Here is a 27,045-nt window from a genome sequence, read left to right on the forward strand (position 1 = left end):
CACTATATTTTACATATTCTTTATTTCTGCCGTCGTCAGTTAGGTCGTTGCCGCGGAAACACCGATACTCGTCTACTACTTTCAACGTATCATTTCGTACTCTCATCCGATTACACTCCCTTTGCACTACTTTTTTTTCAACTTACAACGTCTTCTCAAGATATTATCCATTCTTCAATTGATCTTGCAAGTCCTCTGCCACCTCTGGCAGAATTAAAGACTCCCTGACAAACCTTTCTGCCATACTCCCTTCGCCCCTTATAACCGCAGTCTAGTATCTGTGCCAATTGTCGATAACTTTCGAATCCTCGTATTTTATCCCTGAGTACATTTTTGGTATTGAAGCACCCTACAACGCTCATAAACAATGATAGTGGGCGTGTCAGAAGAACACGCGCCCATCCGTTACATACAGCAACGCAGTCTACGTCTGCAGGACGCCGACGACGCGACGGCTTGGGGGAGAAAGGGTGAGAAGTGAGATTCCGCGGGGCGGAGATTTTCGTGACGTGACGGCAGCCGCGGCCCGGAAGGCGCGCCGAGGCGGAGCGGCCGCTGGCAGCGGTCCCATGGGCGAATCCGTCAGAGGCGGTTAGCGTGCTTCTGGCTGCACACCGGCACAGGTGCGTCCCGACGACACGCCTCGCCCCGGCGCCTGGATGCCTGACAACAACGTTAATTGGGGCTCCGTATCAATTATGTCTGAAACCGGGGCGCGCGAACCGCGACTGCCCCGCATGTGTGCACGCTGCCTGATTGACCGATCACCTGCCTGCCTGTCGCACTGAAGGATGGGTATTTCAAAAATACATAAAAAAGAACGCAGTTGCACAGCAGTAACACTGCAAGTACCTAAAAAAAGCCACTGACTTTTCTACCTCCTCCGCCTCCTCATTATCACCACCACCACAATCACCATCTTCTTCTTCTTCTTCTTCTTATACCTGTCGTATGTTACTCCTTAAATTCCACTCTCACCTACCGAGCGATTCCTCTTTCAGTTCTGTAAATTTGATTTAAAAAAAAAAAGGATACGTATTGGCATACCACAACCGAATCAGTCATGTCCAGTCCAATCTCCCCAAACCTGTCTTGAAATACAGACTGTTTAAAAAAAGCAATTTCAGATTTTGTAGCGGAGAATATTTCCTGTTAATAAGCATACAAAACGAACTGGACCGTCGACAAGAAAATTCTTTTTAATGCAGTGTATAGTACTGTCACGGACGAGATAGTAATTCATGATTACTCTGCAATTCACAATTACCTGGAAAAGGGTGCATCAAACCACCTTTAAGCTATTTCTCTAAGGTTCCATTCTCGAAAAGCAAGTGGGAATAACGAACACTTAAATCTTTTCGTGCGAGCTCAGATTTCTCTTACTTTATTACAGCAGTCATTTCTCCCTATGTAGGCGGGTGCCAACAAAATATTTTCACACTCTGAGGAGAAAGTTGGTGACAGGAATTTCACGAGAATGTCCTGCCGTAGCGATAAACGTCTTTGTTTTAATACACTGCCGCTCCAATTCGTGTGTCGTATCCGTGGTACTCTCTCTCCAATTTCTCGATAAAACAAAACGAACTGATCTTCTTTGAACATTCGCGATGTCCTCCATCAATTCTGTCTGATGCAGCTCGCACACCGCACAGTAATATTCCAGAAGAGCGTGGGCAAGCGTACTGTAAGCAGTCTCCTTAGTAAACCTATTACATTTTCTAAGTGTTCTGCTGATAAATCGCTATCTTTGGATTACTTTTCCCACAACATTATCTAAATGATCGTTCCAATTTAAGTTATTCGTTATTGTAATGTCTAAGTATTTAGTAGAGAGTTTGTATGATTTATAGTGTAACAAAAATTTAGTGGACCCTTTTTCTGCTCATGTGGATGACCTCACACTTTTCATAATTTAGGGTCAATTGTCACCCTTCGCACCATACAGCTATCTTGTCTCAATCATTTTGCTAATCGTTTTGATTATCTCATGCCCTTACATGACGGTAAATGACAGCATCATCTGCAAACAATCTAAGTGGACTGCTCAGAGCCTTGTCACGGTTCGTGCGGCTACCCCCGTCGGACGTTCGAGTCCTCCCTCGGGCATGGGTGTGTGTGTTGTCCTTAACGTAAGTTAGTTTAAGCTAGATTAAGTAGTGCGTAAGCTTAGGGACCGATGACCTCAGCAGTTTGGTCCCATAAGACCTTACCACAAATTTCCAACTGCTCGGATGGTCTCCTAAATCGTTTATGTAGGTCACGAACAACAGAGGGCCTACAATGCTTCCTTGGGGAACGCTAGATATAACTCTTGCTCTACTCGATGACTTTCTGTCAGTTCTTACGAACTGCGACCTCTCTGACAGGAAATCAAGAATCCAGTCATACAACTGAGATGACACTCCATATATACACAATTTATTTAGAAGTTGCTTGTGAGGAACAAGTCCGACAAGATCTATAACAAGTAACCTGGTTAGCAGAGAAATTGTATTACGGGAAAAGAAGTTACAAATATTTAAGAACAGCACTAAACAATGATATAAAGGTGAAGCTGTTACGTAATTTGTTGAACTGAATAACGGAACAAAAGTCTGCGTAGCTGAAATCACTAAAGCACGCCTGTGCAAAGGCGCTCGACCTCGGAAAAGCTAGCAGGAAGGCTACGGAAAACCACATATTCACGAGGACCTTGCTCCGAGCGGCGTTGCTGAATTCCTGCATTTTCCTCAACGCTTATTTGCAGAGTGTGGCACTGACTTTGAGTCGAAGCACAGCAAAATAGAGTACAACTAGTAGCCGAGACTCGCCAGCAGCGAAGCACAGTAACCTGACAGTCAGCCACTCCGAGGCGTGCAATCCAGTAGCAAGTACACAGTCCCTCCAATAATCACATCAAAACTACCTGAGCAGATCCTGCACACGTATTAGATTTAATACGCCAGCAGTACACCGTTGGGATCTGTTCTGGAATGTCGTGTCATAGCTGTTTTGCCACTTCAGTTGAGCATACCACTTCTCAAGGAGGAAATTTTTCTGGACCCGAATGCAAATACAAAAAAACAAGAAAAATTAAACTTTCCACAGCTTATACACAGCAAACACAATGCGATACAAGGCTTTGGAAGGATCCGTTGCGAGGAAGCTAACTAAAAGTGTATTTCACTGAGTTCAATAGTTTTATAGATGCGACGTGATAAGTTTGACGTTGTATCCCGGATGGGTCAATATTATCCATTTGAAAACAACGTAGCTCTGGCCCTAAAAACAATTAACTGCATATTTTGACATACTAAGAAAAACTACAGAAATCTAACCCATATGTTAGTGTCACATTCTTCAATTAAAGTTTGTAGGAAACTGATTGCAAAGCGTCGCAACTCGAGACTTCGTCAGGTGACAGCTACTTTCAATCAGACTGCAAGTCACCGAAAATATGAACTGCCGGTGCATAATAGCGTGTGGCGATTTGGCTGAAACACAAAAATTACTTGGAACGCTGCTCTGATATAATATGCCTCTGTGTTCCAACAAACCAGAGTTTTGTGAATATCAAATAGGGATGATTTATTGTGCCTTCAGTGTAGGTTATGGTGGTTATTATTAAAGGCGACAGCATTTTTAAAATTTACGTGATAAAATAGATACTTTTACACGATTCTTCATAGCGCTCAATTCATATAGCAACAGCCCATAAATTTAGCAGAAGCGTTGCGATGTTGGATATAACGTGCTTCGCATTGCTATCCGGCTCTGTCTCGTTACTACCTGCACATTCCATGATTTCCTTGTCATCACATCGCATGTCTTAGGTGTAGACGTGGCAAAATACAGTGTTTCCCGCTAGCTAACGTTCGCAGCAACTACACTCCTGGAAATGGAAAAAAGAACACATTGACACCGGTGTGTCAGACCCACCATACTTGCTCCGGACACTGCGAGAGGGCTGTACAAGCAATGATCACACGCACGGCACAGCGGACACACCAGGAACCGCGGTGTTGGCCGTCGAATGGCGCTAGCTGCGCAGCATTTGTGCACCGCCGCCGTCAGTGTCAGCCAGTTTGCCGTTGCATACGGAGCTCCATCGCAGTCTTTAACACTGGTAGCATGCCGCGACAGCGTGGACGTGAACCGTATGTGCAGTTGACGGACTTTGAGCGAGGGCGTATAGTGGGCATGCGGGAGGCCGGGTGGACGTACCGCCGAATTGCTCAACACGTGGGGCGTGAGGTCTCCACAGTACATCGATGTTGTCGCCAGTGGTCGGCGGAAGGTGCACGTGCCCGTCGACATGGGACCGGACCGCAGCGACGCACGGATGCACGCCAAGACCGTAGGATCCTACGCAGTGCCGTAGGGGACCGCACCGCCACTTCCCAGCAAATTAGGGACACAGTTGCTCCTGGGGTATCGGCGAGGACCATTCGCAACCGTCTCCATGAAGCTGGGCTACGGTCCCGCACACCGTTAGGCCGTCTTCCGCTCACGCCCCAACATCGTGCAGCCCGCCTCCAGTGGTGTCGCGACAGGCGTGAATGGAGGGACGAATGGAGACGTGTCGTCTTCAGCGATGAGAGTCGCTTCTGCCTTGGTGCCAATGATGGTCGTATGCGTGTTTGGCGCCGTGCAGGTGAGCGCCACAATCAGGACTGCATACGACCGAGGCACACAGGGCCAACACCCGGCATCATGGTGTGGGGAGCGATCTCCTACACTGGCCGTACACCACTGGTGATCGTCGAGGGGACACTGAATAGTGCACGGTACATCCAAACCGTCATCGAACCCATCGTTCTACCATTCCTAGACCGGCAAGGGAACTTGCTGTTCCAACAGGACAATGCACGTCCGCATGTATCCCGTGCCACCCAACGTGCTCTAGAAGGTGTAAGTCAACTACCCTGGCCAGCAAGATCTCCGGATCTGTCCCCCATTGAGCATGTTTGGATGAAGCGTCGTCTCACGCGGTCTGCACGTCCAGCACGAACGCTGGTCCAACTGAGGCGCCAGGTGGAAATGGCATGGCAAGCCGTTCCACAGGCCTACATCCAGCATCTCTACGATCGTCTCCATGGGAGAATAGCAGCCTGCATTGCTGCGAAAGGTGGATATACACTGTACTAGTGCCGACATTGTGCATGCTCTGTTGCCTGTGTCTATGTGCCTGTGGTTCTGTCAGTGTGATCATGTGATGTATCTGACCCCAGGAATGTGTCAATAAAGTTTCCCCTTCCTGGGACAATGAATTCACGGTGTTCTTATTTCAATTTCCAGGAGTGTATAAAGCAATCAACACCCGTTAACGCGTCCTGATTCCTGTAAATTCTGCAACTCCCATCAAAGACCAGCACCGGTGGCATGACGCCTAAATACAAATTACTAGTGCAGTTCCGCTACACACAATGTTCAAATACTGAGCAAGATGGAATGACACTATAGTCGCATCTTGCAAATTATCACCTCCTTTCCTAGATGCTGTAGGCGACGGCTGATGTTCTAGATCGAATGGATTACATGGAGCTATAGAGATAAGCGATATTTAACGTAACTACTAAAGTAACAAAGTCAGAGACTTTGAGAATACAATACGTTCAAAGCTGGACCATAATAACTTTTTAACAGTATCGGATTTACAAAATTGTTGAGGCTTTCGTGGCCACTTGTTGACAAACTGCCTATTGGCTTCTGTCTCGGGTTCTTCGGCCGACGTTCATCTAATGATGTTTCTGACGTTTCGCCAGCACGAGTGGCTGGCATTGTCAAAGCTTCACCCTCCATTGCCGGTGGTGAGTTCACCACCGGCAATGGAGGGTGAAGCTTTGACAATGCCAGCCACTCGTGCTGGCGAAACGTCAGAAAAATCATTAGATGAACGTCGGCCGAAGAACCCGAGACAGAAGCCAATAGGCAGTTTGTCAGTATCGGATTTGCTAAAAAGAAAGCGGGTTTTCACCATTCACCTCCTCCTCACACAACACAAGGAACACTGTTCAGTTTTAGTTCTTCTTGCTGTTAACATAACAGTAAATTTAATTACTAGCACCTGTGGTGTAGGGTACCGTTTGGGTTAGTAATCAAAACGTCTTCGATCCCGGGTTCGAAACCCGCCACAGCTTAAATTCTGATTAATAATCAACATTGGCGGCCGAAGACTTCCGGCATAAGAAGTCACCCTCATTCTGCCAACGGCCTTGTCAAAGAGGGCGGAGGAGCGGGCAGGTGAGAAACTGCCGCTAAAGGCCGGGTGATACGGGAAGATTTCAGTTAGATTACATCATGGTCAGAGATTCCGAAATCAGATACTGGATTGTAAGGCGTACCCAAGAGCAGATGAAGACTCAAATCGCATTGTAGTAATGAAGAAGAGTAGGCTGAAGTTTAAAAGATGGGTCAGGAAGAATCAATGCGCAAAGAAGTGGGAGACGGAAATACTAAGGAATGACACGCTTGAAGTTTCCCAAGGCTATAGATACAGCAAAAAAGAATAGTTCAATAGGCAATACACTTGAGAAGGTAGGACATCTCTAAAAAGGGCAATGACAGAAGCTGAAAAGAAAAACATAGCTACGAAGAAGGTAACTGCAAAGAAACCTTAGGTAACAGAAGAAATACTTCAGTTGATCGACGAAGGGAGGAAGGAGGAAGCACAAAAATGTTCGGGGAAATTCTGGAATACAGAAATACAAGTCACTGAGGAATGAAATAAATAGGAAGTGTAGTGAAGCTAAGACGAAATGGCTGCAAGAAAAATAAGAAGAAATCTAAAAGAAATAATTGTTGAAGGACTGACTTAGCACGTAGGAACGTCAAAAATAACATTCGATGAAATTAAAAACAAGGGTGGTAACAAGTAGAGTGCAACGGTAATTCCACTGTTAAATGCAGAGGAGAGAGCGTATTGGTGGAAAGAGTACATTGACGGCTTTGATAAGGGGGAATGTTATAGAAGAAGAAACAGGGGTCGGTTTAGAAAATATAAGAGATCCAGTATTAGATTTTACGAGAGCTTTGGAGGACTTAAGATCAAATAAGGCAGAAAGCATACATAACATTCCATCAGAATTTCTAAATCCATTGGGGGAAGTGGCAACAAAACGACTTTTCACATTGATGTGTAGAATGTATGAGTCTGACGACATACCATCTGACTTTCGGAAAAATATCATCCACACACTGCAAGAGCTGACAAGTGTGAGAATTATCGCACAATCAGCTTAACAGCTCATACATCCAAGTTATTGACAAGAATATTATACAGAAGAATGGAAAAGAAAATTGAGGATATGTTAGATGACGATCAGTTTGACTTCAGGAAAGACACCGGAGAAGCAATTCTGACGTTGCTGTTGATAATGGAAGCAAGACTAAAGAAAAATCAAGACATGTTCATGGGAGTTGTCGACCCGGTAAAGGCGTTCGACACTGTAAAATGGTGGAAAATGGTGGAAATTCTGAGAAAAATATGGGTAAACTATAGGGAGAGGCGGGTAATATACATTATGTACAAGATAGCTCAAATGGCTCAGAGCACTATGGGACTTAACATCTGAGGTCATCAGTCCATATTTACAAGAGCCAAGAGTGAATAATAAGAGTGGACGACCAAGAACGAAGTGCTCAGATTAAAAAGGGTGTAAGACAGGGATGTAGTGTTTCGCCCCTACTCTTCAATCCGTACATCGAAAAAGTAATGATAGAAATAAAATAAAGATTCAGGAATGGAATTAAAATTCAAGGTGAAAGGATATCAATGATACGATTCGCTGATGACATTGCTATACTGAGTGAAAGTGGAGAAGAATTACAGGAGCTGCTGAATGGAATGAACGGTCTAATGAATACAGAATATGGATTGAGAGTAAATCGAAGAAAGACGAAAGTAATGAGAAGTAGCAGAAATGAGAACAGCGAGAAACTTAACATCAGGATTGGTGGCCACGAAGTAGATGAAGTTAAGGAATTCTGCTAACTAGGCAGCAAAATAACCAATGACGGACGGAACAAGGAGGACATCAAAAGCTGGCTAGCAATGGCAAAAAGTCGGTTTGGCGCCCCTGGGAGACAAAGTACTTCGGCTGCGCTAGTCTTTCCGTTTCGGGCGTTCTGGAGGGCCGTTCACGTATCTCAGTATCGTGCGTTACTTAGATGTAAGTAACTGTCACTCGGTCTCGGCTGTTCTTCAGAGACGGACATGTACTCTATATCGGGCGTAACTTAGTTGTGAATATGTAATAATCACTCTGTCTAGTGCGTACCGGAGAGCCGGACATGTGTATCACATTTCGGAAGTTGGATGGAAAAGTTGCCACACGTACAATTAAGACAGGTATGTCGAGTGTTGTAAAAGACGGTGGAAATGTGCCAACATTTGAATAACAACCAAACAGGATACAGTAATGAGAAGTTTCGCCTATGATCATTATCAGTAGTACATATCTTGCCCTCTGTAGATACAGAGACTAACCTGGGCAAGTGGCATCCCGCAAAAAGCACAATCACAGGTTCGAATTGACAGCGGATCCCACGACCGACGAGCTGTCTTCTGCACTGGGGACACAACTTTAGAAGACGACAGGTTGGTGGAAAGAACGGTCAGAGACTCTTATTCAATCTCTCCAGATATCTCCAGGTTCCAGATCTCACTTCCAAACGGACACGTAACTTATACTCGTACTCCACTCAAACACTTTTCCTATTCCGTTTCCATGTTTCGCAAGTGCAAGCCCGCCTCACTGCCTATATTGAATATTAAAAAATTAATTGGTTTCTGAAGCCTATAACTTGTTTGGAGCTGAAACGCTGTATCCTATTAGTCGTAATTAATAGTTTAGCGCATCCTTACCGAACTGCATTTTCTGTGGCCGGCAGATAAAAACATCGTTGTCCCGATGGACACAGACGAACGTCGAGTATCCTGCCTTCGTGGTGTCAGGAAGAACGGAGACCGTGGAACAGGACAACGAGTTACGGTTAACAACGCGACGAAATATGAAATCTTGATCCTGCTGCCGCCTTACAGCATCGCTACTGGCGATCTCGGTAAATAAAGGCTGGCATTACTCTGGCTACGCAGGGAACTTTCGAAGGGTATGGGGCATTAAGTCCAATTAAAAAGGACGAGAAAACAGCGGGCAGGGACACTGGGATGGCGCGACCGCGGCGGCGCGTCGAGTCGGCTCATAACGAGACGCGGCGGCTACCTGCGGATGGCGGCGCTCGCATCGAGACGGCGAGCGGCCGCGGGGCGTCAAAAGGCCCTCATTAGTCGGGAAGCACTGTGAGGCCTAACGAGCGAGCCCGTTGTTCTCACCACAGCATCGGCGCTGGGTGCAGTCCGCGATACCGATCGCTCGCCAATCGAGCGTCCGCGGCAACCGGCGAGGCAGTAGCCTGTTGCCTAATTAGGTAATAACTCGCCAGAACTCACGGAGCATCTCTCCCGTAATTAAAGCTGGTCGACGGCGGACCCCTTTTTTAGATGTCCTGCTGCAGCCAGAGGATGTTACCGTATCAGCGAAGCTATCTCTCTGCTAACGTACGGCAAGAACTCCACCAGCCTCTAAGACAGACAGCTGAAAGATGTCACGGAGGTAGAAGCTTATATACGGTATCTAGGTAGGATTTTATCGACCCGGCTGCTTAATGGTGTACGTTCGGGTGTTCAGCCGAGTTGCTGACTACATTTTTCTGCTTAATATTTCCACCCCCGACACAAATATCTTCTTCAGATGCTGTGAGATTGTAGGAACAGTAGAGATTTCGCATCTACATCTGTAGGCAGCAAACGTTGTGTGACGGAGGGTACTTGGTGTAGCACTGTCTCTTCACCCCCTTTCCGCATCCAGTCACGACAACACTTGGTAAGCCTTCGTATGACCACGAAGTTCTAATTTTACCTTCATTACCTTTTCGAGAGATGTTGTTGTCGTTGTTGTTGTTGTTGGTGGTGGTGGTGGTGGTGGTGGTGGTGGTGGTGGTGGTGGTGGTGGTGGTTGTGGTGGTGGTGGTGCTGCTGCGGTCTACAGTCTGAACACTGGTTTGATCTAGTTCCCCACGCTATTCTATCATGTGCAAGCCTCTTCATCTCCAAGTAACTACTGCAACCTATATCCTTCCGAATCTGCTTTCTGTATTCATTTCCTGCTCTCGCTCTACGATTTTTACCACCAACGGTTACCCATAATACTAAATCCATGATCGCTTGATGTCTCAAAGTGTCTGCTATCATCCGATCCCTTCTTCTAATAACGTTGTGTCACAAATTTCCTTTCTCCCCAATTCTATTCAGTGCCTCCTCATTAGTTACGTGATCTGCCAATCTACACTCCTGGAAATTGAAATAAGAACACCGTGAATTCATTGTCCCAGGAAGGGGAAACTTTATTGACACATTCCTGGGGTCAGATACATCACATGATCACACTGACAGAACCACAGGCACATAGACACAGGCAACAGAGCATGCACAATGTCGGCACTAGTACAGTGTATATCCACCTTTCGCAGCAATGCAGGCTGCTATTCTCCCATGGAGACGATCGTAGAGATGCTGGATGTAGGCCTGTGGAACGGCTTGCCATGCCATTTCCACCTGGCGCCTCAGTTGGACCAGCGTTCGTGCTGGACGTGCAGACCGCGTGAGACGACGCTTCATCCAAACATGCTCAATGGGGGACAGATCCGGAGATCTTGCTGGCCAGGGTAGTTGACTTACACCTTCTAGAGCACGTTGGGTGGCACGGGATACATGCGGACGTGCATTGTCCTGTTGGAACAGCAAGTTCCCTTGCCGGTCTAGGAATGGTAGAACGATGGGTTCGATGACGGTTTGGATGTACCGTGCACTATTCAGTGTCCCCTCGACGATCACCAGTGGTGTACGGCCAGTGTAGGAGATCGCTCCCCACACCATGATGCCGGGTGTTGGCCCTGTGTGCCTCGGTCGTATGCAGTCCTGATTGTGGCGCTCACCTGCACGGCGCCAAACACGCATACGACCATCATTGGCACCAAGGCAGAAGCGACTCTCATCGCTGAAGACGACACGTCTCCATTCGTCCCTCCATTCACGCCTGTCGCGACACCACTGGAGGCGGGCTGCACGATGTTGGGGCGTGAGCGGAAGACGGCCTAACGGTGTGCGGGACCGTAGCCCAGCTTCATGGAGACGGTTGCGAATGGTCCTCGCCGATACCCCAGGAGCAACTGTGTCCCTAATTTGCTGGGAAGTGGCGGTGCGGTCCCCTACGGCACTGCGTAGGATCCTACGGTCTTGGCGTGCATCCGTGCGTCGCTGCGGTCCGGTCCCATGTCGACGGGCACGTGCACCTTCCGCCGACCACTGGCGACAACATCGATGTACTGTGGAGACCTCACGCCCCACGTGTTGAGCAATTCGGCGGTACGTCCACCCGGCCTCCCGCATGCCCACTATACGCCCTCGCTCAAAGTCCGTCAACTGCACATACGGTTCACGTCCACGCTGTCGCGGCATGCTACCAGTGTTAAAGACTGCGATGGAGCTCCGTATGCAACGGCAAACTGGCTGACACTGACGGCGGCGGTGCACAAATGCTGCGCAGCTAGCGCCATTCGACGGCCAACACCGCGGTTCCTGGTGTGTCCGCTGTGCCGTGCGTGTGATCATTGCTTGTACAGCCCTCTCGCAGTGTCCGGAGCAAGTATGGTGGGTCTGACACACCGGTGTCAATGTGTTCTTTTTTCCATTTCCAGGAGTGTAATATTCAGCATTCTTCTGTAGCACAATATTTCAAAATCTTCTATTCCCTGCTTGTCTAAACTGTTTATCGTTGATGTTTCACTTCTATACATGGCTATACTCTACAATAATACTTGCAGAAAAGACTTCCTGAGACTTAAATGTATGCTCGATATTAACAAACCTCTCTTCTTCAGAAAAGCTTTTATGCCATTACCAGCCTATATTTTTATATCCTCACTACTTCGGCCATCATCAGTTATTTTGCTGCCCAAATATAAAAACTCATCCACTACTTTGTCTCATTTCCTGTCTAATGCCCTCAGCATCACCACATTTAATTCGACTACATGCCACTATCCTTGTTTTGCTGTTGTTGATGTTCATCTTATGTCCACGTTTCAAGATACTGTATACTGTCCATTCCGTTCAACCGCTCTTCCAAGTCTTTTGATGTCTCTCACGGGATTACAATGTCATCGGCAAACGTCGAAGTCTTCATTTTTTCTCCCTGAACTTCAACGTCTACTCCAACATCAGGGATAGGCTACAACCATGTCTCACTCCCTTCTCAATCTGTTAGCTTTTCATGCCCCTCGACTCTTGTAACTAAAGCAATACGTTGTGTGGCTTTTCCAGGAACGTGTACTCTCAAAATTTAACAGTAAATCACATGGCAATGCACGATGCCTCTCTTGTTCCGTCTACCACTGAAGTTGGAGTAGCATCCCCATGCGAAACCTGTTTCTCGTCCTTCGATATCCCCTATTACCTCCGTCTATCTGTAGGAGAGGAAAGACCGCAATTATGGACACAGACGGGCCAGGCGGGACTGACTGACCGCCACGTCGTCCTCGGCTGATGGCGTCATCGAGATACGGTATGGAGAGGCGTGGGGTCAGTGCACCGTTCTACCGGTCGACGTCAGTTTAGCGGGCCTGGTTTAACTCTTCAGTTGACATCAAGGGGTTGAGTGCACCCCGCCAAATTCGTCAGCACAAAGTGGGACGTGTCACAATGAGGTAATATTACGCGTTTACAGATATACCTTTTTCTTAACTGACAGTGACCTGAGAGAGGAATCTGACTGACGAACAACATGGAACGCTTTTAGCGACATATATGCCATGGGGGCTTGTTGGGAGAAATGTAAAATGGCAGCTTCTTGGGACAATAATTGAGAGCGAGGCCGTCCAATTCGAACTCGGTGGAGAAGTCGCAGAGATTGTCAGTTTCAACCATGGTGTAAAATCGAACTTACCGAGAAACTTAACAAATTCCTCTCTCCTTCCTGTGGGAGGAGCGAGCTTACAAGATAATCTGGGCTGGCAATCTGGAGGAGCCAGAGCAGCAGATTCCCTGAAGCCAACATCCGAAAAAAGGCGAACGGCCTTTCGGGGCGGTAAAACAGCCCACTTGCAGGACAGTGTCCGGGGGCAGGCGCGCCTCTGTGATGGACGGGCCTCCGCTTCCGACGCCGGGGTGACGGCACTGGCAATGTGGCCGCAGCAAATGTTGTTGCAGAACCCAGGTAAACTGCCAGTGCATAGCAAAACGCTCGCACAGTTTCTATTTTTTTCTATTTTTGCTTGCTCATCGGATTTCCGTGAGTTTTTATCATTAAGACTTGTGAACTGAAACGCGGTAAGAATATGTGCTGTTTTAACAGCATTTCTGCCTTAACAGATGCCCTTCGATCCAGAGCATTTCTATTTCTGCTAACGTGCGCAGTTACTCTTTGAGAGGAATCACAGAATTGATTTATGTGGCGACCGTATTTTATGCTATTATTTCAGTCAGCAATACCGGTACAGACAATTCCATGGCTAAGCAACTGATCTCGGCTGGAGGCCGACAGAGGAGCACTGCCAAAAAATTTACCTGGTGAGACTCACACACTGAGGAACAGTAGTCGAGAATCGGTTCTATGAGGGATTCTACAAGCCACCGCCTTCGTCGATGGACGAAGATTCTTGCAATGAATTTCAGTCTGGCATCTATTCTTCCGAAGAGTAGTTTTATAACGATATTCCACTTTAAACCGCTCCATATCAGAACTCCCAGATGTTTAATAAATGTGACTGCCTCCAGTGATTACTCGGCCTTCGTGTAGTCAAAAACAATAACCGGTGTCTCCGCACATTACGCCTCTTTCATGTCGAGGGTCACCTGCCAATGCCTCCAGGAAGCGTAGATCCTCTGCAGGTCTTTCTCCAACGTGCTACGACTATCTAGCGTTGTGACCTCTCTGTACGCACCTACAGCATCCACTAAGAACCTCATGGAGCTCCCGACGTTATCTACTAGACAAAAGCAAGGCGGTCACAATTTGTAAGAATATGGAATGGAATGATCATGAGGTTTAGTCGTTGGTGAAACACGTAACAGATTTTGGTTCACTGGTAGCACATAGGGAAAATATATTCAAAACTACAAAACACTTTTGTGACCGTTTCTAGAATGTTGCTTAACACTTTAAGAGCTGAATTTCTTCTGCAGGAAAGAAAATATTTCCTTATGTGGTAATGCTCTTTGGCGATTTTTTAAAATCGTTTTCGATGCAACATTCATACAAAAATGTTTACCCGTTTTCAACATATACTTTGTAAACATGGACTAAAATAATTAATTACGAAATATTACCTATTGTAATAAATTGTAAAATGATCATTCAACAATTGACATGCAAAATAACAATGACGGTATTCAATTATACAGAGTAATATAGCGAACCAGACACATCCGTGTATTCTGGCGGACACGAGCTGCTGCGCACACCAACATTGACTTGCAGATATTTTCGTAGTGGTGCCCAACACAGTCTGGAGCACTTGCGCATGATGAAAAGGCTGAACATTCACAAATGTTTCCATTGGGAAAAAAATATTGCTGCTGCAGCTAAAACACAGTAAAAGTTTATCTACACAAATTGTAGCCGGAGGGCCTGAAAGGGTTAAATGTGTACGACCCTTATCAACTAGGACTAATGGGCGATATTGAAATACGACCCTTATTGACTTTGACTAATAAGCGATAGTGAAAATATACGAAGAATGGCAGCACCAATGCTCACGCGTTAAGGAAAATCGGAAAAATCTGAACTCCAGGTCGCCAACTATTCGCAGACTTCTTACAACGTTTTAAGAACAAGTATTGCTTGAGGAATCTGCGAATAAATTAAAAAGTTCAACCTAAGGCTCCCGTCAGGACAGCGATGACAAGATTAGAGTACTTACTGCACCACTGCGGGAACTATCATCTATCATGAACTTTATAGTGGTTTGTGCAGTATAGACAGTAAGTCTACGAATAAGAAGTAGTATACTATCCCGAACCACACAAGTTACAAGCGAGACGCTCCTTCCAACGGAGTGACAGCAAGTAAAAATCGTCAAGTCGTGCATTTCGTAACAACACTAAAGCATCAGCGTAAGTCGACGGCACGAGCCTTGCAATAATTGAGGGAGTAATCTAGAGCTTATCGGCCGAGGCGTATTTAAGAGGACAGTTTACGACTGTTACTTCCTCGCTAGCGAACACGTCCGTGCCAGAGCAGACGAGCAGCAGCTTCGAGTCGAGGATAACAGTGCTACGGGTTTCTTGTTCCCTCCACGGTGTTGACAACTGAGGATTTCAGTTGTGAAATAATTTGTTAAAGAGAACAAAGGCTGCTGCATTACTACATTTCTTCCAGTCGGCAGTGTTTATTGTTTTACTGTCTGAAATCGAAAGAGCTACAGTTACACATTCAGGCTCTGTAGCTCTGTGATCAATGTGCTTTAACACGCCAAGTATATGCTGATAATGTATCAGAGGTAGTTACCACACAATTATCTAGGGAAGCCATATCGTGTTTAGTCATTAATAAAAGTTTTTTCTACAAACTGAAAACTACTTAACTACGGTGTATTACGCAGCATTAAAAAGCGGAAGGAGCAGCCTTCAGCTCCATTCAGCCCCACGAATTTTTTTCAACATGCAAGCCTGTCGCAAAAAGAAGGCATTTACATCGCTCTTCCCTGCAGCCGCTAATATCGCTCCTCTGGAACGCTTCACGTTGGTCAAATCTAAAGTTCGCCCCAAGTGCTTCAGCCGTAGTTGGTCGTCCGCTATGTAAGAACCCATTCACTCGTCTTAAGAGGAACAAAGTTCCGGCGAGACATTGCAAATGGCAGGCAGCCCGCACCACGGTTAAGTGCTCTGCCAGTAGTCAGCAAGACAAGAACCGGCGGTAGAGGGCGCGTACTAATTGAGAATTATCTGCGACGGGGCAGAGGGTGGGGCGCGGTCCTGCCATACATAGGCAACGAGGCCGCGTCTGCAGGCCTCGCCGACAGATGGTGTTGGGCGGCGGGCCGCGCCGTGGACCGCACCAGCAGCTCGGCCGCGCATTCGAGACACTCGAGGCGCAGTCGCGCTGGGGCGAAATATGGATGAGACTTTACACGGGCTACGCATACTGCCTTTGGGAAACACAATGACTGTCGCTGTATATCGATGTATGAAAATCTTCACCATTTTCAACTTATTACCGACTCATCGTCAAATGAAGCTAGATGCAGAATGCATCACACCCGTGCCTGTAGGCGACATCCTCGAGTAGCAAGCTACCAGCCGGCAGACGCAAGCTTGTACATGTTTGCGTGCTGTCGTCGTCATCTACTCAGTTTATAGTGTCAGCTGAAGAAGACTTGGCTTACTCTTTCTACCGCCACTTACTAGTAATGCTACGATGGCGGGTGTGTTCTATTCTGGTTCTAGTATCATCTGGTGATGACTTCGCTGTAAGTCTGCGCCGGTAATGATAGCATTTGAAAGACTCGAGGCTCAGTCTAAGATAGAAAACACGATAAGAATATTATGGTTTTCAGTCCGCGTACTGGTTTGATGTAACTCTTCATTAATCCTCTATTACTAAAGCCTCGTAAAATTTAAGATTGGAGTTGGTACCAACCCGCGTTCCCGCCAATCAGGTATTGTCCATATAGGGTGTAAAACAGGCCATTTTGTACTTATTTTGTATGTGACATACCGTTGAACATCTTATAATAGCAATTAACTAGTGCTAAACCATAATTTATGAGTTCCTCTAAATAAAATATAGAGTAGTAAAATTTACGATGGTTTAGTACAATATAACATTTCCCCTCCTTTACTTTCCTAGGGTTAAGATCTGACAAGTGCAAGGCTTTCAATCTCTGCATAATTACCGCATCCTACATCCATTTAAACCCGTTTATTGTAGACAAGCCCTAGTTAGCGCCTCATTTCAAAAGCTTCTCTTCTCCTCTTACCTGTGCTGCTTAACACCCATGTTTCAATTCCGTACAATGCAATCTTCCAAAAAAATACTCTCGGAAAAGCCTTTCCAATACATTTATATTCGAATTTAATTAACCGCACTTTTCACGAACACGTTTTTCTTACTATTTCCTGTCTGGATTTTCTATTCTCTTTTCTTCCATCATTGTCAGTGATCTGCAGCCCAAAAGGCAAACCTCGTCCATTCCTTTCAGTGTCTCATTTCCTAGTCCAAGTCTTGCAGTATCATATTATTTAGTTTGGGCCGGCCGAAGTGGCCGTGCGGTTAAAGGCGCTGCAGTCTGGAACCGCAAGACCGCTACGGTCGCAGGTTCGAATCCTGCCTCGGGCATGGATGTTTGTGATGTCCTTAGGTTAGTTAGGTTTAACTAGTTCTAAGTTCTAGGGGACTAATGACCTCAGCAGTTGAGTCCCATAGTGCTCAGAGCCATTTGAACCATTTAGTTTGGCTATACTCCATTACTGTAACCAACTACAATCTCTTTTTAAGTGACTTTGAACTCCAACTGATCTTTCGCGACTGACCTTTGCCGTCTCACCGACAGTGTTACAATGTCTTCGGCGAACATAAAAGTTTTTATTTCTTCGTTGTTTCTTTTCCATATTCCTACTTGACTTCCTTTACTGCTTCCCTTATCTACAAATTGAATAATATGAGAAACAGGCCACAACCCTGAATCACTCCTTTTTCAACTACCACCTCCCTTTCAAGATGCCTGAATTAAACGTGCACTCTGGTTTCTGAACAAGTTGTAACTAACTTCATGCCACCTTCAGAATTTGAAAGAAAGTATTCTGGTCAATATTGTTTTTCTAAATCTGCAAATGACATAAAAGTAGGTTTTTCTTCATACAAACTACCTTAAACGATTCAGTCTATCTTCCTCGATAAGTCGCTGAGTCAATATTGCCTTACGTCTTCCCATGTTACATAAGATACCATCTTCAGGAAGCCATAAAGGACGCTTTCAATAATTAACAGTTGTAAAGCAAAACATGAAACGTCCACGGATGCGGCGTTTATAGCATGTTCCGTAGATAGTAGGCACCTTCATTCGACCGAAGGAACGAAGATTACGCTGTAGGATGCCGTCGACGATGACGTCAATAGAGATGGAGCACAAGCTCTGCCTGGGGAAGGATGGAAGTACCTCGGTTGTGTCCTTTCAAAGGACCCATCCAATTATTTTCCTTCATAGCTCTGGCGAAAACACGAAAAACCTAAACCTCGATGACTGGGCAGGGATCTGAACCACTGTCCTCCAGAATGCGAGTCCAGCATCCTGACCACTGCGCCACCTCGCTTTGGATTCTGATTCGACTGTCGTACGCGCCGGCCATCCGGTGCCTTCCGAAGTACGAGGGTAGATATGGATTCTGCACGGCGAGGAAATGGACAAAATGCAAGTCATAGCGAGACATCTTAATTTGACACTGTGTTATAGGAGTACTTTTTTTCAAAAGAAACTGCATAGCTTGATCAGACATTTTCTCTAGGAAAATACGATTACAAATACACTAAGGTTCTCTACTGCAAGCACAATACATGTTAAGTTGAAATTTTTATGCAGACTGTTATTGTGATTATGTCATCAACAGATGCAACCTGCGAAAAGGAACAAGTCTTTGAAAAGGTTTGGCAAAATACGTATCCTGGTCTGCTTCCAAAGAATACCGAAGTACGCCAAGTAAAAACAGAAACAACAATATATGTCGTATTTTAGGACAAGGAGTAGTTATTCAGGTTTTTTAACTTCTTGCATGTGAAATATCTGCAATAGTTGTGGACAGTAATTTTAATATACTTAGACAGACATGTAGGCAATCTACGGAACATAAAAGAATACAGTCACAGGCGACAGCAAATTGTTACGAGACACTGGCGGTGCTCGCAGAACAGGCTGACTATATAACCAACCAGTCCTACAATTAATGGAACAACTACTACTACAGTTTTATAGCGCGTTAAACAGATTCTGTTGCCAGTTTGATATTCAGACTACATCAAGGTATGGAAATCTTATATATTCCACATTCTTTGAACAGCGTAGTACACTTGTAGTAGTTTCACTGCCTGTCACAGAAGTAAGCGCTATGTCGCTCTTCAGTGTTGTCCCTTTTTATGTCCACCTTGTAAAAGGAAGGTCAGGCTTTAACGTTCCGTTAGCGGCGAAGTCATTACAGACAGGGCTCAAGTTCGGATAAGGCATCGGTGTGTCATTTACTACCATTCCGCTACCACAGACGAAGCCACTTCGTTAATGCTACATAGTATGAGTCCTTATAATAGGATAGGTGGCTTGGTACATGTAGTTTACAGATGAGACTGGAAAGTCCACACACTTTTGATCGCACGACGGTTTTCGCGCCGGCGTCTGCCTACCTTTGAAGTCTCGCTTTTACGATCTTGTTTGTGACACGGACACCTGACGTTAATTCTTATCTGCCCATTACCCCTAAGATAAATACCTGTTAAACGGTCAAAATGCGCTCAGAAAATTGTCCGGCCAATATCTACGTGAAAAGCGAGTAGGTATCTTGATGACAGTCTTCGTTATTTATTCGTAACACATTCACTTGTTTCTGTTGTCTCATTAGGCGTTGAAAAACGAAATTAAGATTAATGTCAACACGAAGATGATTAGTTTTGCAGGGAAATCTTATTTTTTTCTGCCGAAGATATTTTAGATGTAAAGCACCCCTTTGAATACGAATGGTTTACTGTTGATAGAAAATGAACAATCGATACTGTTTCTTACACGTTTATAGTGCGTGTGATTATTCTGAATACAATTATTTACGAGAAACAATTTCAATATTGGTGACAAGGATCTGTAGCTTTATGTTTAGCCGTTTTAATCAACTTCAGTGTATCTACTGAGATACTTCTTAATAAGTACACTAACAAACGCATTTCATTTTGCTTCTATTCCATAAAACGTTTGTTGAAAAATTAGTTTAGGTGCCCAACATAGCTGCAATAACATACTCGAGCTCTGAGTGTAAACAATCCTGAGCAAATACAGAGTGTCATGACGGACAGAGGAATAGTGGCCACAAAATCATTGTGACTAAATACGTAACATCCAAATCCACCAAAAATAAACGCAAACTATGTCTGTCTAAAAAGGCAGGTGTAAATTCTCATGATGCTTTTCTAACAAACAGTCTCCATTTTTCCAAGCTATGTAAGCGTGGACCAATCGTGGAGCGAATTCAAAGAAATAGTGTTGATGGCAATTGACAGTTTTATACCAAGTTAATTAATAAGGATGAAGAATTATAAAGCAGCTGTGAACAAAAACCGCACTAGACTGATGAGGACAATTTTATGACTGAAACGCTCTCAGCTAGTACCCTATCCATAGCTCTCGCTCAAGTTCACAACTGACGAGCTGGAGGAAGCTCTGGCAAGTGTACTTCTAAACAAAGCAGCTGATAACTGGTTTTAATTAAATGTATCCGGGATTCATAAAAAAAAAACAGCTGCATGCTGCTGGCAACGAAGCATCACATTACATGCCTATTTCATTACTTAGTGTAGTTTATCTGTGGTAACTTCCTATGGGACCAAACTGCTGAGGTCATCAGTTCCTAGGATTACACAATACTTAATCTAACTTACGCTGAGGACAACACACATCCCCAGGCCGAGGAAGGGCTCGAACTTCGGACGAGAAGACCCACGCGAACTGTGGCAAGGCGCCTGAGACCGCGCGGCTACCCCACGCGGCAGTGTAGTTTATAAACGACTAGAAAGGATGTTGCTAAATCGAATCCGACGGTTAACAGACAGAGTAAGTCCACGCCAATAAGCTGCTTTTTGAAAGAATCGCAGTTGCTACTATCAGGTAATGACATTAACATTTATCGAAGCAGGCTACCGCGGTTGTAGCATTTGTTGATCTTACGGCCCCATTTTAACCTATGAAGCACTGACCTGCTACTTAAATTTGCAGGAATCATACTACGCAAGAAACTGGTTGATCCAATGGATAGCAACAGGCGATTCCAGGTATACCCTGGACAAAAGTGTTGTAGATGGCGAAGGCCGAATTATGAGCTGTCGCAAGGTTCTGCGCTATGACTAACCCTTTTTAATCTTTATGCTGGCGATATGCCCAGCACTGACTCTAAAAAGAACAAATTTGATTATGACCTAGCATTAGCTTATCAAGCAGGATACTTGTAAGAGTGCCAAACAGCCTGGACCACAGATTTACACACAAAGTGTGATTACTTCAAGAACTGGAGATTGAATCCAGACCCATCTAAAACAGGGGTAAATGTTTTACCAGCTTAATAACCGTGAGGCGAATAGTAAATTAAATGTGGTATTTGAGAATGTTACTCTGGAACATAACCCATACACAAAGCACCTGGGGGTCATTTTGGACTGGGCCCTTACTTTTAAGAACCACTAAAAAGAAAACTCACCACCAGAACTGATACCATAAGAAAACTAGCTGCGTCACAACGGGACGCAAACTAAAACTCTCTTAGAAATGCTACATTGGAATTGGTTTATTTTACGGCATACTACTGTGCTCCAGTATAGAATAACAATGCACATGCACGCAATGTGATGTTAACCTAAATTATGCAATGAGAGTAATTGGCGGCACTACTAAATTAATACCACTCCCATGGCTGACTGTATTATGTAATATAGCATCACCATCAATTATATGAGAAGCACCAACTGTAAAAGAGTTCCACAAGGGCGTTGGACATCAGAACTCTCGTCTGCATAACCAGGTACAGAATATCCCTGCCAACAGACTTAAATCCACCTTGGACAATTACAAGATGTGTCTCTTATTTAAACTAGTTCAGCGCCGCCGCTACGCTTGCGTAGACTGTACGGTCTGCACAGATTTACTTATTTCTTTTCATTAATCGAATTTTAATGTTGTTCACAAACTGGAACACCTTCTAAACTTTTCGTGCTGAAGACCATAGTCTTTTCTGAATGTACTTCTGCCCAAATAGCGATTCTTGGGGTGATATTTTCATATAATCTTTCATCCCCTACCACATATTTCTTTATGTCTAACCGAAAATTAAATACCAGCGTTCATAGATTTAGATTTAATTTTTTCAATGTAACGAAATATTTACCAACAAATTTTCATACCCTATTTCACCCCTTAAGGTGTTAAATTTCCACAAATAGTGGACACGTGTTTTTTTTATTATTTCTGACAAAGGACTCAAATACAAATTTTCGTAGATTTCCTTCGAAAATGCTTTCATAATGAAATAATTTCATAAAACTTTCCATCCCCTATTAGACTAAAACTTTCCATCCCCTGTTAGACTTCCCTAGGGGGTGAATTTCAAAAACACTAAAACACATATTTTTTTATTTCGAATCGAGGAGTCAAACACCAATTTTCATAGACATAGCTTTAAAAATGCTTTAGTAGTCTTTTAATAATGATTTATTTTCAACAAATCTTTTGCCCCCGATTTTACTCCCTTAGTGGTTCACTTTCCAAAAGAGCTGAAACGCATTTTCTTAATTTCTGACTGGCAAACCACAAATAGTGGACACGTGTTGTTTTTATTATTTCTGACAAAGGACTCAAATACAAATTTTCGTAGATTTCCTTCGAAAATGCTTTCATAATGAAATAATTTCATAAAACTTTCCATCCCCTATTAGACTAAAACTTTCCATCCCCTGTTAGACTTCCCTAGGGGGTGAATTTCAAAAACACTAAAACACATATTTTTTTATTTCGAATCGAGGAGTCAAACAACAATTTTCGTAGACATAGCTTTAAAAATGCTTTAGTAGTCTTTTAATAATGATTTATTTTCAACAAATCTTTTGCCCCCGATTTTACTCCCTTAGTGGTTCACTTTCCAAAAGGTCTGAAACGCTTTTTCTTAATTTCTGACTGACAAAGCAAATACCAATTTTCATAGTTCTAGCTTCAAAATTACCTTAATAACAACATATTTTCAAAAAGTTTCTCATCCGATATTTCACCCCCTTCGGAGAGAAATTTCGAAAAATCCCTTCTTAGACGACGCGTACAGTGTAAGCTTAACACCCTATTAAAAATTTCAAGTTCCCACCCTTAGCGGTTTGGGCTGGGCGATGATGAGGACACTGCCCTTTATTTCCACATGTTTGCCAACAATGGAGGGAGGTTTGGCAGAAATGTTCGCCTCATTGCTGTCCTACAAAACGTGTAAAAGGCTTTGATCTTCCCAGGACAGCTCTGAATCGATTCCGCAGAAGGCGTGAAAGGTGTCGCCTATTTGTATGACAGGATTCAAGGCTGCTCCGACGTGCAATTGTGCGAACTAGGCAGCCCCTGTGTGTTTCTTATGAAAATCTCAGGGTGGACTCAGCGAACTGCATTTGGTGGCACCAAGATCTGTAGATTGGTTAAGTTACGTAAATATGCGTTTATAAAATTTTCGATTGTTTGTTTTTTTATATTATGTTTGTTTTTACACTGTGTATTTTATGTATATTTAACCATTTATGTAATAACGTCAAATGACCATCGAAACCACGCGAATAAAAATATCAGTAATAATAATAATAATAATAATAATAATAATAATATACGTAGCTGATCGCCTGTGGTATACGCAACAAGTCAGGATATTGTTGTAAAAGCAACAAAAAAGCATATCAGATTTACAAGTATGCACAGTCCTAAGGATGGCGACGGTTTACAAATTCTCGAAATTTTGTGGGACGTTTTTAGTAGTTTCCACAACGAAACACCGTCTCAAAAGCGGCAGAAAATACATGAAACGTTCACGTCGTGTGTAAAATATACCGGCGGCAAGAAACAATCAGATGCCTTACTGTGTGACAGCAATAGACCGGCGAAGATACGGGAAATATTTCAGAATTAGAATCAAGAACAGAACGCGACCTGAGAAATTTTGAAGATTCCTCGGTGAAGCGAAAAAACTTAAGTCACTTAAAGTTAAGTCTTCCAGTCCAGACTATCTACTAATTAGGTACCTTACGGAATAGGGTGATGAATTAGCTCCATTCGTAGCAACTTTATACAACCGCTCTATCGTCAAAATATTGGAAAGTTGCACAAATCACACCAATACACAAGAAAGGAAAAAGAAGTAACCAGCTGAATTATGGAATCACTGACATCTATTTGAGGAAGGAGTTTGCCGGTCGTGGTGGCCGAGCGGTTCTAGGCGCTTCAGTCCGGAACCACGCGCCTGCTACGGTCGCAGGTTCGAATCCTGCCTCGGGCATGGATGTGTGTGATGTCCTTCGGTTAGTTACGTTTAAGTAGTTCTAAGTCTAGGGGACTGATGACCACAGATGTTAAGTCCCATAGTGCTCAGAGCCATTTGAACCATTATGACAACCTTCTGTCCACAAATCAGTACGGATTTAGAAAACATCGCTCGTGCGAAACTCAGCTTGCGCTTCTCTAACATGATATTCTACGAACCATGGATGGAGGGCAACAGATGAATTTTATTTTCCTAGATTTCCTGAAAGCATTTAACACGGTGCCCACTTCTGATTCTTAACGAAAGTCAGAGCATACAGATTAGTTTCCAGATTTGTGAAAGGTCTGAAGACTTCTTAAGTAACAGAACCCAGTACGTTGTCTCGACAGTGAGTGTTCATCAGAGACGAGTTTATTGCCAGGAGTGCCCCACAAAAGTGTGATAGGACCGCTGTTATCTTCTATATACGTAAATGACCTGACGAATAGGGGGAGCAGCAGTTTAGGGCTGTTTGCTGATGACGCCGTGGTGTACAGAAAGGTGTCATCGTTGAGTGACTGCAGGAAGATACAAGATGACTTGCACAAGATTTCTAGCTGGTGTGATGAATGGAAGATTGCTCTAAATTTAGAAAAATGTATGTTAATACGCACGAGTAAGAAAAACAATCCTGTGATGGTCAAATACAGCATTAACAGTGTGCTGCCTGACACAGTCACATCGATTACATAGCTGGGCGTAACGTTGCAAAGGGATATGAAATGGAATGAGCTAGCCAGGTTGGCAGCAAAGAAGGCAAATGCTGGACTTCGTTTTATTGGGAAAAATTTTGGGAAAGTGTAGCCCATCTATAAATGAGAAGGCGTATAGAACGCTAGTGCGACACATTCTCAAGTACTGCTCGAGTTTTTGGAATCCCCATCAGGTCGGATTAAACGAAGATATCGAAGGAGTTCAGAGGCGTGTTGCTAGATTTGTTATCGGTGAGTTCGATCAGCACCCTCGTATTCGCATCGCACGGTGGCCTGCGGAGTATGTACGGAGATGTCTATGGTCTAGCTAGTCTGTATTTATCATAAACTATGAGTTTTTAGTGTTTTCTTCAAATAACAAAAATACGTAGACTTTATCTCAGTGGCAGATTTTGCATGTCATGTGGATATCGACAATCGTTAAATCTCGACTTTTTCTTGTGCTAGCGGTGAACTTTAGTTTTAAAATTATTAGCAACCAGAGAAACGGATTGATACTTCGTTACTGATTTGCCTGTGTACTTGTGAACCGACTGCCAGAACGCCGAATAGTTTCAATGAATAAATATTACCTACATGTACAAATCAAAGAACGTTTTCTGATTTGTGTGCTTTAAACAGTGATGAAGTCTACTAGATTCCTTACTGCATGTCAGTGTTCTCGCAAGCATTCAGAGGTTTTGTGCAGCTTTTTTTCTGCCGCAAAGTGAATCACTGTTGTGGGCAAGAGCTCGTGGGCACAAGTCCATCACTCTTAGTTCCCTGTCATACGAGATCGCCAGATATTTTTCTTATTCAACCGCGGCTTTCCTATCCGTGAGCGTGCTTTGTTGCAGTCGCAATGAACGGCGGACAGCTGGATGGGTGGGGTCGCGGTTCAGCAAGCGAACAGCCTGTCATTGTGTCGTACTATGGCGGCGAGCAGCCTCCCACAGCCCTGTCCGCTGATGTGTTAATTTCTGTCTGACGGCTCCATCACGGCAGACAATGTGGGACGAATATGTTAATTGTCACATTTACTGGTGTGGCTACAACCCCTGAATATAGCACACAGAAGTGAAGAACGCTGGTGGTTATTTCTGTGTTGGAGACTTTACTTGGTGTTCAACACCAGCTCATAAAACCTCTTACGGAGGTTCGGATCCCCGTCGCGGCCATCCAGACTTAGCTTTTCCGCTATTTTCTTGTATCGCCTGAGATAAATGCCAGGATGGTTCTTATGTAAGAACGATGTCGATTTCATTCTCTATCCTTACTCAATACGAAAGCCTGTTCCGTCTCTACAGATCTCGCTGTTGACAGAACGTTAAACTTTTTGCCTTCCTTTCTTTTTTAGTAACAATAGTGAAAAGTGTAGATGTTGGCAAGGATATGCTATGGGAAAGTTCCAGGATTACCTACTTCCTCTTCATATTGCAATAAACAGGACACACTAAAAAAACATTTTTCTTCGGACTAACAGGTCTGCATGTTAGAACTCTCTTGATTTTTTTATTTGCGTTACCTTTGAAATTATACTGCAAAAATCATTTGTGGTGTTACGCAAATAAAATGCAATCTATTTTTTACATGTAAAATAACGGTTCTCACGTAAAGTATTGTTGTATTTCCGGTTAAGTCATCGCTGGGTACTAGTTGAGACGGTTCTTATGTCAATGCTCTATACTTTTCGCTAATTTTTCCTTTGTCTTGTGTGAACCTCCTGGACTCTTCGACATCTTGTTTAAACCTATCCCGCCCACTGTAACACTCACTTTTATCACTAACTGGAACGATCAGTTTTCAAGTCCTGAAATAATTTTGGCTCTTTTTCCTTTGCTTGAAACACCAAAAGACCGTTATCTTAAATTCCGTCACTCTCCTCCCTCTGTAATTGAAATCAAACTGTTATTCCTCCTTATCCACATCAGATACATCGTGCCTTTTGTCAGTTACGATCGAGTCTGTTCTCACCATCTTTCAGTTGGAGGTCCAAGATTTCTCGGAGCATCAGCCACTCCCCTCTCCCTATGT

The 27,045-nt window shown here is 44.2% G+C and overlaps 1 protein-coding gene across 1 annotated transcript in view; it reads right to left on the reverse strand.

Annotated features, from left to right (window-relative positions):
- The window catches only part of LOC126198569 (neurobeachin), a 1,606,419-nt gene that overhangs the window by 538,297 nt on the left and 1,041,077 nt on the right, over positions 1-27,045 (reverse strand). The window lies entirely within an intron of this gene.

This window comes from Schistocerca nitens, chromosome 8 (assembly GCF_023898315.1).
Source record: "Schistocerca nitens isolate TAMUIC-IGC-003100 chromosome 8, iqSchNite1.1, whole genome shotgun sequence".
Taxonomy (NCBI): Eukaryota; Metazoa; Arthropoda; class Insecta; order Orthoptera; family Acrididae; genus Schistocerca; species Schistocerca nitens.